Source organism: Nicotiana sylvestris, chromosome 5, assembly GCF_000393655.2.
Source record: "Nicotiana sylvestris chromosome 5, ASM39365v2, whole genome shotgun sequence".
In the NCBI taxonomy this organism is placed as follows: Eukaryota; Viridiplantae; Streptophyta; class Magnoliopsida; order Solanales; family Solanaceae; genus Nicotiana; species Nicotiana sylvestris.
The window spans coordinates 162,402,205-162,415,914 of record NC_091061.1 but is presented as its reverse complement, the minus strand read 5'-3'; positions in this window follow the sequence as shown (position 1 = coordinate 162,415,914).

The window sequence follows — 13,710 nt, the reverse complement described above, 5'->3', positions numbered from 1 at the left end:
GTGAACGTGTCCATTTACTTTTTAGTAGTGGATTTGGATGTCATAAAGCCTCGTGCAAATAGGGAGGCAAGGATTAGCCTCGTGCAAGTATGGATGCACGGATTAGACTCATGCAAGTATGGAGGCAAGGATTAGCCTCGTGTAGATAGGGAAGAAAGGATTAGTCTCATGCAGTCATGGATTAGACTCATGCAATTATGGAGGCAAGGATTAGCCTCATGCAAATGGGGAGGAAAGGATTAGCCTCATGCAAATAGAGAGTCAAGGATTAGACTCATGCAGATAGGGAGGCAAGGATTAGCCTCATGCAAATACGGAGGCAGGGATTAGCCTCATGCAGTGGGGAGCCAGGGACTAGCCTCATGCAAATATGGAATAGTAGGTAAGAGTAGCGTATTTCTTAGTTGGAGATGTATTTGATGTGTTTACCGTGAAAATGGTAACAACTATTAAATTTGTAAATGTGATTCTAAAAATACGTCATCTATTCTCTAGCTAGTTTTTAGGGCCGTTGATGCTAAAAATGTTAAGTGTAGTGATAAAATACGAGCTAAGATGAAGCAATAAACAAACCGAGGGGGCTTGTTGGCCGGATGCAGAGTAGGTCGATGGAGGCCTCGGGGCGTAAACTCGGGCCAAGTTTGAACTATCATGGGCAGTCGGGAAGGGGATAACGAGCAGTAATACAATTAAATAAGGCCCTTCACAGCCAATGTTGAACTAGACGGTGAAGAACAAACGAAGGAACAATGAATGCTAAGATGGCCCCGGGACAATGAGAACAAATGACTTAGAAGAAAAGAGAGAGAGAGAGAGAGAGAGAGAGAGAGAGAGAGAAAGATTATTGCTTTAATGGAGAAGTGGAGCAATATCAACCTTCTACAAAGTGGTATGAGTTCCCCTTATATAGGCGGGGGAATACGACATGGTACGGGATGCATTAAATGTAAAGACACGGGGATTGGACGGTTAGGCATGGCATGGTGCCAGAGCCTATTGACTCTAAGTGTTTGCCTTGGGAGTCCTCTATCTTCGTAATTTTGCTGGGTCACGGACAGACCCCTGAACCTCGGGGCCACTGCAGGACCGCGGATGATCCTCGAGATAGAGAGCCTGATCCTGATCCCACAGTCTCAAGGTGCCGTCTCGATATCCCGAGCAAGCCTTAATGGCAGGAGATGGATTCTTCTGATTTCGCCATACACAGATAGTCTCCATGTTTCCTAGAATGGAGCGATAGGAAACGATGTTGAATCATCATCTCGAGGTCATCATTGTCGTGACGTCAATCGTCTAAGAGCATTAAATGCCATGTCCCCGGGAACCGTACAGGGCAGCCGTCAAATGTGATAATCGAGAAACCCATGAACTGTCGTAGGTTCATCTTTTCTGCTTCCCTAGGGGTTGCTATAAATGCTCTGGTTGCTAGATACTCCCCACATTCATCCTTTCCTCAGTCTTTTAAACCAGAATTTCGCAATTTGACACCTTTGCATTTTTCCTTCTATTTACAGAAAAGGTTTTACCATCTGCTGTGTCCAGGACTTCCAGGACGGTCCCTCGACGGGGTAATACTGCATCATCGTCCCGACTGTATGAGGGGGAAACTAAATCGGTTCCCACATTAGAGCAATGGACCCCTCCCGATACCGATGCGTCGGATGATTTCGACATAGAAACTCTCTCATCCACACCGGGTCAATGTGAGCATGTATCTTGATATGTCAGCGTTATGACCAATGTTGACAAAGTGAAGGAGGATTGCTGATGGAGTGAGGCAGTAGAGGTAGAAATTCCTGACTACCGCGACAACATTACTGACTTTAAGGATGGCTTTCTCTACGTATACACTTACCCATTCACCTTAGGTCCTGGTAAATCAGTCGGATCTCCTCCTTTGGAAATCGACCCGGTTATCCTTGACTTTTGCGCTCTATATTGGGTGACCCTCAATCAGATCTACCCGTCCTTTTGGAGGATCTTGTTGATGCTCAGGCATTTTACAGAAGGGGTTATGGGAGAGGTCTTTACCCTCAGCCATTTGAACAGGTTGTACCATCCGCGACTGTATTGAGGCTTAATCAAGCTTCGACATCAGTCCAATAAATCTTTCTTCACAAGTGTTGATAAGGGGAAGGACCGGGGGTGGATGAGCAGGTTCATTTGAGTAAGGACCTCGAATAATATCCCGGCCTGGAGGATGCCCTTTCCAGAGTGATGGAACGATCAATGTGAGTAAACTTCTCTTTAGACACTTTTCAATTATTCTTCCATTTGTCACGATAATACTTTTTGTGCTTTCTCCAGCAGTCGCTTGGTATCCCGAGGCGGTCCCAGACTTGGCGGGATGGATCAGGTGCTTGGATGCAAAGTTCTCGTATCGTCTCTGGTCTTGGACCGTCATGTCCAAGAAGCACTGGGTGGCTAAGAATCATGGTGAGGATTCTTCACTGCTCGTGCTTCACCTTTTGTGTTTCTTTCCGAACTCTAAGTAGCGACGTGTTGCGTTTCTTGTGCTAGTTCAAGCCTTGGAGAGAATATGCAGATGAGGCCACTTCCCGATGGTGAAGCGGAGGCCTTAAAGCCTGATACGAACAAGAAAAGGAAAGACAGGGCGGCCAATGCTTGTCCTGATGAAACCGTCACCCTAGCATCCAGGTTGAACCCTGATGCTAAGGGGGGGGGGGGACGAGGATAGAAGTCCGTTGAGGAGGAGGACGAGGTCCTGTGTGAGAGATTTACATGTACCTCAGACGGAAGCTGCTGAGTCCGGGATGGCCAGGTCCGGTAGGGCTAAAGGACCGGGGGTCCTTGAGGAGGATGTTGCTGTGATTTCGAGTCGTGCAGCTGGATTTGATGTGGCTTCTACTAGCAGGACCGTTGGTCCCGATGGTTTGGGGTTCCGGGCTTTCCAAGGACATGGGCTGCTATTAGGAGAGATCGGTGGCCCGAACAACCTTATTCAGACATACCTAGTCTCGTCGGGAGAGCTGACAGATGCCGAAGGGATGATTGGTGCCATGGTTGGCACTCCTTTCAGAGGGGGAGGATTTATTGCCAACATCTTTGATGGTGTAACCAACAGAGCTAACCTCGACATTTCTGGTGCCGTTAAAGAGGCAGAGAAGTCCCTGCAGCAGGTGATAGTTTTTTCTTACGTATTCCTTTTTGTTTTCGGGCATCATTTGTCATCTCTCTTAATTTTTTCATCATGTTGCAGTGTAAAAAGGCATATGATCATGCCATCCTCCGACTTCGAGAGGATCTTTATGGCCGGGAGAAGGAGCTCGATATCATTGCTTCGAAACTTCAAGACTCGGAGGCTCATGGCATTCGGGGAAATAAAAAGTTGGGGGAGCTTCTGGTCTCTAGAAATTATGGACCAGAAAGGTAGTGAGAATCAAGTGGCGGGCCACTTGTCCCGTTTGGAGGAGGAGGGGAGGCCTTGTGATGGCCTTGAGATCAATGATTCATTTTCCGACGAACAACTCCTTGCGGTGTCAATGAATGATATGCCATGGTTTGCTGATGTTGCCAATTACCTTGTGACTGGAGTAATCCCATGTGAGCTCTCTTCAAACCAAAGGAAGAAGCTCAAGTAGGATAGTTTGGATTTCTATTGGGATGAGCCATACTTGTTCAAGATTTGCACGGATGGTGTGATTCGTCGATGTGTCCCGGAGAAAGAACAATTGAGTATCTTAGAGGCTTGCCATTCTTCACCCTATGGTGGCCATCATGATGGGGTAACGACCGCCTTGAAAGTTCTTAGTTGTGGAATCTATTGGCCCACCTTGTTCAAAGATGTTGGTGATTTTGTGAAGAGGTGTGACGATTGCCAAAGAGCAGGCGGAATTTCAAAAAGGGATGAGATGCCTCTCAATACCATTTTGGAAGTGGATATCTTTGATGTTTGGGGCATCGATTTCATGGGTCCATTTGTTAGCTCTTGTGGGAATACTTACATTCTCGTGGTGGTTGACTATGTCTCAAAATGGGTTGAAGTTGTGGCTTTGCCTAACAATGAAGACCGGAGTGTTGTTGCATTTCTTAAAAAGAGCATATTCACAAGGCTTGGCACTCCTCAGGCGATTATTAGTGATGAAGGGTCTCACTTTTGCAATAAAGCTTTCGACACATTGCTTTCCAAGTATGGTGTCAATCATAAGGTTTCGACCCCATATCATCCTCAAGCTAGTGGAAGTCTCCAATAGAGAAATCAAAAGTATCTTGTCAAAGACGGTCAATGCAAATAGGACTTGGTTCTCTTGTTCAACTCCCGGTTACGTCTATTTTCAGGAAAGCTCAAATCCAAATGGAGTGGACCGTTTGAAGTTGTGTTTGTGACCCCTTTGGTGCTCTTGATTTGAAAAATAAAAATGGTGAAGTCTTCAACATTAATGGGCACCGGGTCAAGCATTATCTTGGAAAGTTTGATGACAGCCACGTGGTGGCGCTCCTTCATCTCAAGTGATGTGGTGGTAACATGTGTTGTGTCGCGATGTTAAATCAGGCGCTTCATGGGAGGCAACCAATGTGTTTTTCTTCCTGTGTTCCTTGATTTTCTTTGTAGTATATGACTGATTTTTGGGCTGACTGGTTGTGAGATGTTGTAGGGATCTTGTTGAGGCAGTGCAAGACATAGTAAGACAATGTTCAGTCTCTGAAGTTGCCAGTGCGGCGGCACTACACTCTGTGCGGTTTGCACTGGAGAAGGCCAAAGTGATACCTCTCTGAATTTGGCCACTGCGGCCGCACAACACTTTATATGGTCCAAAGTGGACCACTGCAACCGCGGTCTGTTTTGTGCGGACCGCGATAGGATACTGGGCCAAGCTTGATCATAACAGCCTAGTGTGAACCGTGGTCCATTTTGTGCAGTCCGCACTGGTAGGTGAGGCTGGGCCCTAGCGGCTTTTCTATAAATAGACCCTGGGGACTCCCTTTATACTCTTTTTTGCAAAAATTGAATCTCAGAGCTTATTATTACTGTTCATTCCCTGATATTGATCGTGAAAACTTGCTTAGCATTGATTAACTTCACTCCACCTCATAATCTGGTAACATTACACTCATTTATTCCATGATTAATTTTATAATTTTGTTCTATTTTCATTTCCTTTTCTTAGCTTATACTTCTTCTTCTTCCTTCCATAATTAGTTCAACTCTAGTATTATATTATCTTAAAGGCTGATTTCTATGGACTTAGTAGTTTAATGGAATGGGTAAATCATTTAGGGACAATAATTTAGTGGAAAATTGGACTTTAAGGCAAATCTAAGAACCCTAACTCAGAGCCACTTCTGGGCACGTTGTGCGGATCGCAGTCGCTTTTACGCGGTCCGCGGTGCCCTAGTGCGGTCCGCAGTACCACTTTATGCGGACCGCACTAATGATCTTGTGTTAAGGTGACCCTTGCCTAGTGCATCCACACTACATTTTGTGCGGTCCGCACTGGCCCAATGCGGCCGCGGTACCATTTCGTGCGGACCGCACTGGTCAAATTCAGAAGAAGGGTAGCCTGAACCCCATCCCTGTGTGGACTGCGGCCATTATTGTGTGGTCCGTGATGGTCCCTCTACAGCCGCACTCCATTTTGTGCGGTTCGCACTGGGCTGTTTCTACAACCTGGCTGCAACTTTTCAATTCTGTCTGCAATTCTTTCTGCAGAAATGTTTCTCACTGCTTCTATTGATACTAAAAATTTGAGATGGTTGTGTTTGCAGATAATGGTTAAACAAAGAGGTAAAGGCTCCAAGCAACCCGACAGAGGCGATTCCTCCCGAGTAGGGAAGCAGCGATTGGTTAAACTCACTCCCTAGGCTCGTCAAAACATAAAGAAGATGAGAAAGGCTAGTAAGGCAGTTGATAGAGCCTGTGATCTGTCGGGGAATAAGTATCTGCCCTCACAAGATATCTCGTCAGACTCAACACCAACACATTTATACTCAAGTTTCAAATTGACATATGACACTCCTCCACCATTACCCACTTCCCAAGCACTAGGGCATGTTCCTACTGAGTCGTCTCTGGGCTCAGCAGCCGGTAGTGGTGAATACTCCACCTCCCCCACAGCTTCATTATTTGGGGAGGGTACAGACAGAAGTGAGGAGGAAGTGCAAGGGGATGAGGAGGTAGCTGAGGGTGATGAGCCTCAGGTTGGGGGAATTGCCCGAACTATAAAACCCGAAGTTTGGGAGGATAGGTTCGTGAGCCAGGTGGCGTACCACAAATTTAGGGAGTGGTGGCCAGTGAAAAAATTGATACCGGAGCGGAGTTTCATTGACAGAGATCTTTTACCCCACAACCCTGATGTGCATAGACAGTTCAGAACGAGAGTGGGTTAGGAGCAATTTTTAGATGACTGCGTGGATGCCAATGAACACTTAGTCAAGGAGTTCCACTGTAATGTAGCCCACATCGTAAAGGGGTCCAAAGTGACTAAGGTTCGGAACCTCAAGGTGTTGTTTGACGGGAAGTCGCTCAACGAATACCTGGGTTTCAATGAGGAAGATGAGTCTCTTTATATGGCAAAGCTGGAGATGGGCGAGGAGGTCCGTCCATGGTTAGCTCAGTACTTGGCAATCCCAGGTACTATTCCGGAGTGGTTGACTGTTGGGGTCAAAATACTACGAAGGACCCTAAACTTTGAGTCGAGGGGCTGGGAGACATTTGTGTGCAACCGGTTAGACCATACTACCTATGACCAGACACTTCCTCTCTACCGGGCTATTTTGGTTGCTCTATTATGGCAGGGTACCCCATCAATGTGTCATTACTCAGGTACAAACATGGCTTTAAACAATGCTAATGACCCTCTTGGAAATGTGATAGCGGGGGAGAAGGTAGATGATCTCGAGCAAGATGAGGTGCCTCTTGCACTTCAAGGTCAACGGAGAGGCCAGAATGCCAATGCTAATCCAAATGACAATATTCCAGACCCTCCCCTGGTTCCTCCAAAAGTGGCTCCCAGAGTATTACCGAACCAGGGCTACGAAGTGCTATTGTCCCATCTCAAGGGGTTTGTAGATATATGCTGGGGGAGAAAGCAGACGAATGTGTCCGAGGATGCATTGAGATTCAGACTTTTCCCATTCTCACTTTGGGGAAAGGCATTAGATTGGCTCGAGAGACTCCCCAACCATTCCATCACAACTTGGGATGAGTTGGTGGATAAGTTTATTGCTAAATTCTTCTCGCCAAGTCATATGGTGGCACTTCATGATGAAATATTGGCGTTCAAGCAAGAGCTAACGGAACCTTTGCATGAAATTTGGGAGCGGTATAGGACGATGGTGAAGGAATGCCCAAATAATGATATGACCGAGGCCATGATCCAACAAACCTTCTACCAGAGCATAAATACTACAAATCAACGCATTGTGAACCAATTGGCCGGGGGCAATTTTATGAAGCTTTCTTATGATGAGGCATGTGAAGTACTTAATGAAATGGCGGACACTTCTTCAGCATGGCAGATAGAGCAAATGTTCCTCAAGGTGACCCTACGGTTATCCATTTGCACAAGGAATTACATGATCATGGGCAGGCGATAGCTGAGCTTACTACTACTATGAACCAATTGGCTAAGGCACAATTGCAACAAGTTCAGAATCCTCGCCAAAGTGAATGCCATGGAGGGTGTTAGTATGCTTGTCAACAAGAGAAGGCAAAGGAGGCAACAAAATCAAGGAAATTCTAAGCAATTTGTTGATGAATATGATGGGTGTCAAAATGATGGTTATGATGACCAAAGTGAAGGGGTACAATATATCAAGAACTATCAAGGCAATAGAGGCAACTCTTCAAACCAACAATGGCTACCCCAAGGAAATTGGGGCAATCAACAACAAAGAAGTGGTAATTGGAACAATAACAACCAAAACAACAATTGGGGTAATCAAAACAACAACCAAGGTAATTGGAATGGAAATAACAATAATTGGGGGAACAACAACAATCAAGGCGGGTGGAAAAACAATGGAAACAAGGAAACCGGGGGCAAGGCATTCAAAGGCTCCCAATGTACCAACACCGAACAATCCACCCCCTTTCCCTTCTCAAAGTCCTAGTTCTTCTGGAAATGATATGAGCAAAATTGAAATGATGTTCGAGTAGATGATGATGAGGAATGCGGATTCAGATGCATAGTTAGCTTCTCACAACACCTTTATCCGAAACTTGGAGGTGCAACTAGGCCAAATCTCTCAGTCATTGAATACTCGCCCGAAGGGTGCTCTACCAAGTGATACGGTAGTGAACCCAAAGGGTGGGAACAATCATGTTATGGCGGTCACAACAATAAGTGGGAGAGGCGGTGATGTGAATGCCTCTAAGCAAAAACAAGTCGTGGATGATGATGTTGAGTTGCAAGATGACGAAGTTCCTTTGGTAGTTGAAGATGTGGCTGATGAAAATGTGAACAATGAAGTGAGGATTGATCTTCAATAAGTCGAGGTGGAAACCCAAAATGATGTGAACCCGTCTAGGGAACACATAATTGACATGCCAGAGCCGGTTGTGCCAAAAGCCAAGGCACATTTGCCAAGGCCACCTCCACCTTATCCTCAAAGGCTCGCGAAGTAGAAGAATGATAATCAGTTTAAAAAAGTTTATTTACATGATGAAGAGCTTATCTATTAATGTGCCTTTGGTGGAGGCACTTGAACAAATGTCGGGTTATGCAAAATTCATGAAAGATTTTGTTACAAAGAAGCGTTCTATGGATTGTGAAACTATAAAGATGACTCACCAATTTAGTGCTATAGTGCATTCAATGGCCCCGAAACTTGAAGATCCAGGTGCTTTCACCATTCCTTGCACCATTGGGAGTGCGGATTTTGCCAAGGCTCTATGTGACTTGGGAGCTAGTATCAATTTAATGCCCTACTCGGTTTTCAAAACTTTGGGTATCGGGCAACCTAGGCCAACCTCAATGAGATTTCAAATGGCGGATCGATCGATGAAGCAACCTTTGGGCATTATTGATGATGTGCTTGTCCGGGTGGACAAATTCATTTTGCCGGTCAACTTTATCATTTTGGATTGTGAAGTGGACTATGAGGTTCCTATTATCTTGGGCAAACCTTTCCTTTCAATGGGGAAGGCATTGGTTGATGTTGAAGCGGGTGAGCTCACTTTCCGAGTGGGAGATGAAAAGGTCATTTTCCATGTTTGCAAATCTATGAAGCAACCCAATAGCACCTAGGTGTGCTCATTTCTAGACCTTGTCACAGCTGTGATTGTGGATGATACCAGTGCTATGATCAATGTGGAGGATCCTCTTGAGGCCGTGCTATTAAATCTTGATGTCAATGAGGATGCAAGTAGAGTGGAGTGCGTGAATGGCTTACATGGGATGGGCTCTTATTCCTATAAGCCTAGAAAATTGTCTTTGGATCTTGAAAACCGGAAAACTCCACCAACAAAAGCATCAATTGAGGAGCCACCAGTGTTGGAGTTGAAACCACTTCCTCCACACCTCAGGTATGAATTCTTGGGATCAAACTCTACTTTACCAGTTATTCTTTCTTCTTGCCTTACTAACATACAGGTTGAGGCCACTTTGGCGGTGCTTCAAATGTGAAAAAGGGAAATTGGATGGACTCTAGCTGACATTCGGGGAATAAGACCTGCATTTTGTATGCACAAAATTATCTTGGAGGATGATGCAAAACCTTCATTTGAGCATCAAAGAAGATTGAACGAGGCTATGCAAGAAGTGTTGAAGAAAGAGGTGATCAAATGATTGGATGTCGGGGTTGTGTTCTCTGGTGCAATGTATACCGAAGAAGGGTGGTATGACTGTGGTGAGCAATGACAATAATGAACTTATTCCTACTTGGACAGTCACAGGTTGGAGGGTATGTATGGATTACCGGAAGCTAAACAAGGTGACCCGAAAGGACCATTTCCCATTGCCATTCCTTGACCAAATGCTTGATCGTCTCGCGGGGCGTGCTTTTTTATTGCTTTTTGGATGGGTACTCGGGGTATAATCAAATCTTAATTTCCCCGTGGGACCAAGAGAAGACCACCTTTATTCTTCCGTATGGAACCTTCGCTTTCTCTCGGATGTCATTCGGTTGTGTAATGCTCCGGTGACATTCCAAAGATGCATGATGGCTATTTTCACCGACGTGGTGGAAGATATGTTGGAGGTCTTCATGGATGATTTCAGCGTTCTTGGTGATTCCTTTGAAGAGTGTTTGGGTAATTTGGATAGAGTGTTGGCCTGGTGTGAAGACACAAACCTCGTACTTAATTGGGAATAATGTCATTTCATGGTTGAAGAGGGTATAATGTTGCGTCACAAAATCTCAAAGCATGGAATTGAAGTTGACAAAGCCAAGATAGAGGTGATTTCAAGGCTTCCTCCCCCCATTTCTATCAAAGGGGTGAGGAGTTTTCTTGGGCACGCGGGTTTTTACCGGAGGTTTATAAAAGATTTTTCAAAAGTGGTACACCCCTTGTGCAAGTTGCTAGAAAAGGATGCAAAGTTTGTGTTCCATGAGGGATGTATGCAAGCATTAGAGCTTCGCAAGCTTAAGTTGACCACTACCCCTATCATTACCGCACCAAATTGGAGCTTACTTTTCGAGCTCATGTGTGACACAAGTGACGTAGCTGTTGGGGCTATTTTGGGTCAAAGGTTTAACAAGATGTTTCATCTGGTGTACTATGCAAGCAAGACATGAATGAGGCTCAAAGGAACTATACAATCACCAAGAAAGAGTTGTTGGCTATAGTGTTTGCAATGGAAAAGTTTCGACCATATCTTATGGGGGCCAAAGTTATAGTGCACACCGATCATGCCGCCCTTAGATACTTGATGACAAAGAAAGATTCCAAGGCAAGATTGATGAGATGGGTGTTACTACTTCAAGAGTTTGATCAAGAAATTGTGCAGCGGAAAGGTAGTGAGAATCAAGTGGCGGACCACTTGTCCCGTTTGGAGGAGGAGGGGAGTCCTTGTGATGGCCTTGAGATCAATGATTCATTTCCCGATGAACAACTCCTTGCGGTATCAATGAATGATGTGTGATGGTTTGCTGATGTTGCCAATTACCTTGTGATTGGAGTAATCTCGTGTGATCTTTCTTCTAACCAAAGGAAGAAGCTCAAGCGGGATAGTTTGTATTTCTATTGGGATGAGCCATACTTGTTCAAGATTTGCACGGATGGTGTGATTCGTAGATGTGTCCCGGAGGAAGAACAATTGAGTATCTTAGAGGCTTGACATTCTTCAACCTATGGTGGCCATCACGGTGGGGTGAGGACCGCCTCGAAAGTTCTTAGTTGTGGATTCTATTGGGCCACCTAGTTCAAAAATGCGGGTGATTTTGTGAAGAGGTGTGACGATTTCCAAAGAGCGAGTGGAATTTCAAAAAGGGATGAGATGCCTCAATACCATTCTTGAAGTGGATATCTTTGATGTTTGGGGCATCGATTTCATGGGTCCATTTGTTAGCTCTTGTGGGAATACTTACATTCTCGTGGCGGTTGACTATGTCTCAAAATGGGTTGAAGCCGTGGCTTTGCCTAACAATGAAGCCTGGAGTGTTGTTGCATTTCTTAAAAAGAGCATCTTCACAAGGTTTGTCACTCCCCGGGCGATTATTAGTGATGGGGGGTCTCACTTTTACAATAAAGCTTTCGACACATTATTTTCCAAGTACGGTGTCAATCATAGTGGTCAAGTGGAAGTCTCTAATAGAGAAATCAAAAGTATCTTGTTAAAGACGGTTAATGCAAATAGGACTGATTGGTCGAAGAAGTTGGATGACGCTCTATGGGATTATCGGACGGCTTACAAAACTCCGATTGGGATGTCTCCGTATCAGTTGTTGTTTGGGAAAGCATGCCATTTTCCGGTTGAGTTAGAGCACAAGGCCATGTGGGCTTTGAGGAAGTTGAATCTTGAAAGGGATGTTGCAGCTAATCTTCGTATTGAACAACTCAATGAACTCGATGAATTTAGATTCCATGCCTACTCCAGTTCATACTTGTATAAGGAAAAGATGAAGTACATTCATGACTAATATGCTCGTGGAAAGGAGTTCAACATAGGTGATTTGGTTCTCTTGTTCAACTCCCGGTTACGTCTGTTTCCGGGAAAGCTCAAATCCAAATGGAGTGGACCGTTTGAAGTTGTGTTTGTGACACCTTTTGGTGCTCTTGATTTGAAAAACAAAAATGGTGAAGTCTTCAGAGTTAATAGGCACCGGGACAAGCATTATCTTGGAAAGTTTGATGACAGCCACGTGGTGGCGCTCCTTCACCTCAAGTGATGTGGTGGTAACATGTGTCGTGCCGCGATGTTAAATCGGGCGCTTCATGGGACGCAACCCATGCGTTTTTCTTCTTGTTTTCCTTAATTTTCTTTGTAGTATAGGACTCATATTTGGGCTGACTGGATGTGAAATGTTGCAGGGATTGTGTTGAGGCAGTGCAAGACATAGTAAGACAATGTTCAGTCTCTGAAGTTGCTAGTGCGGCCGCACTACACTCTGTGCGGTCCGCACTGGTGAAGGACAAAGTGATACCTCTCTGAATTTGGCCACTGCGGCCGTACTACACTTTGTGTGGTCCGCAGTGGACCACTGCGGCCGCGGTCTGTTTTGCGGACCGCAGTGGAATACTGGACCAAGTTTGATCATAGCAGCCCAGTGTGGACTGTGGTCCATTTTGTGCGGTCCACATTGGTAGGTGAGGCTGGGCCCTAGAGGCTTTTATATAAATATAACCCTCGGGACCCCCTTTTTACTCTTTTCGCAAAAATTAAATCTATAAGCATATTATTACTGTTCATTCCCTGATATTGATCGTGAAAACTTGCTTAGCATTGATACAATTCACTCCACCTCATAATCTGGTAACATTACACTCATTTCTTCCATCATTAATTTTGTTCTATTTTCATTTTCCTTTTCTTAGCTTATAGTTCTTCTTCTTCCTTCCATAATTAGTTCAACTCTAGGATTAGATTAGTTTAAAGGTTGATTTCTGTGGACTTAGTAGTTTTATGGACTGGGTAAATCGTTTAGGGACAATAATTTAGTGGAAAATTGGACTTTAAGGCAAATCTAAGAACCCTAACTCAGTGCCACTTCTTGGCACGTTGTGCAGACCGCGGTCATTTTTACGCGGTCCGTGGTACCCTAGTGCGGTCCGCAGTACCACTTTGTGCAGACTGCACTAATGATCTTGTATTAAGGTGACCCTTGCCCAGGGCGGCCACACTACATTTTGTACGGTCCGCACTGGCCCAGCGCGGCCGCAGTTCCATTTCATTCGGGTCGCACTGGTCAGATTCAGAGGAAGGGTAGTCTGCAACCTGGCTACAACTTTTCAATTCTGTCTGCAATTCTTTCTGCAGATACTTTGCTCACTGCTTCTATTGATACTAACAATGTGAGATGACTGTGTTTGCAGATAATGGTTAAACAAAGAGGTAAAGGCTCCAAACAACCCGGCAGAGGCGATTCCTCCCGGGTAGGGAAGCAGAGATTGGTTAAACTCACTCCCTAGGCTCATCAAAACATAAAGAAGATGAGAAAGGCAATTATGGTAGCTGATAGAGCCTGTGATCTGTCGGGTGTGAGCACGTGATTTTTGCCTCACAAGAACTACTCCAAAAGAAATCACAAATAATTTTTCTTTGTATGCAATTTTGAATTTTTCGTGGCATTTTATTTGTGCATGTTTAT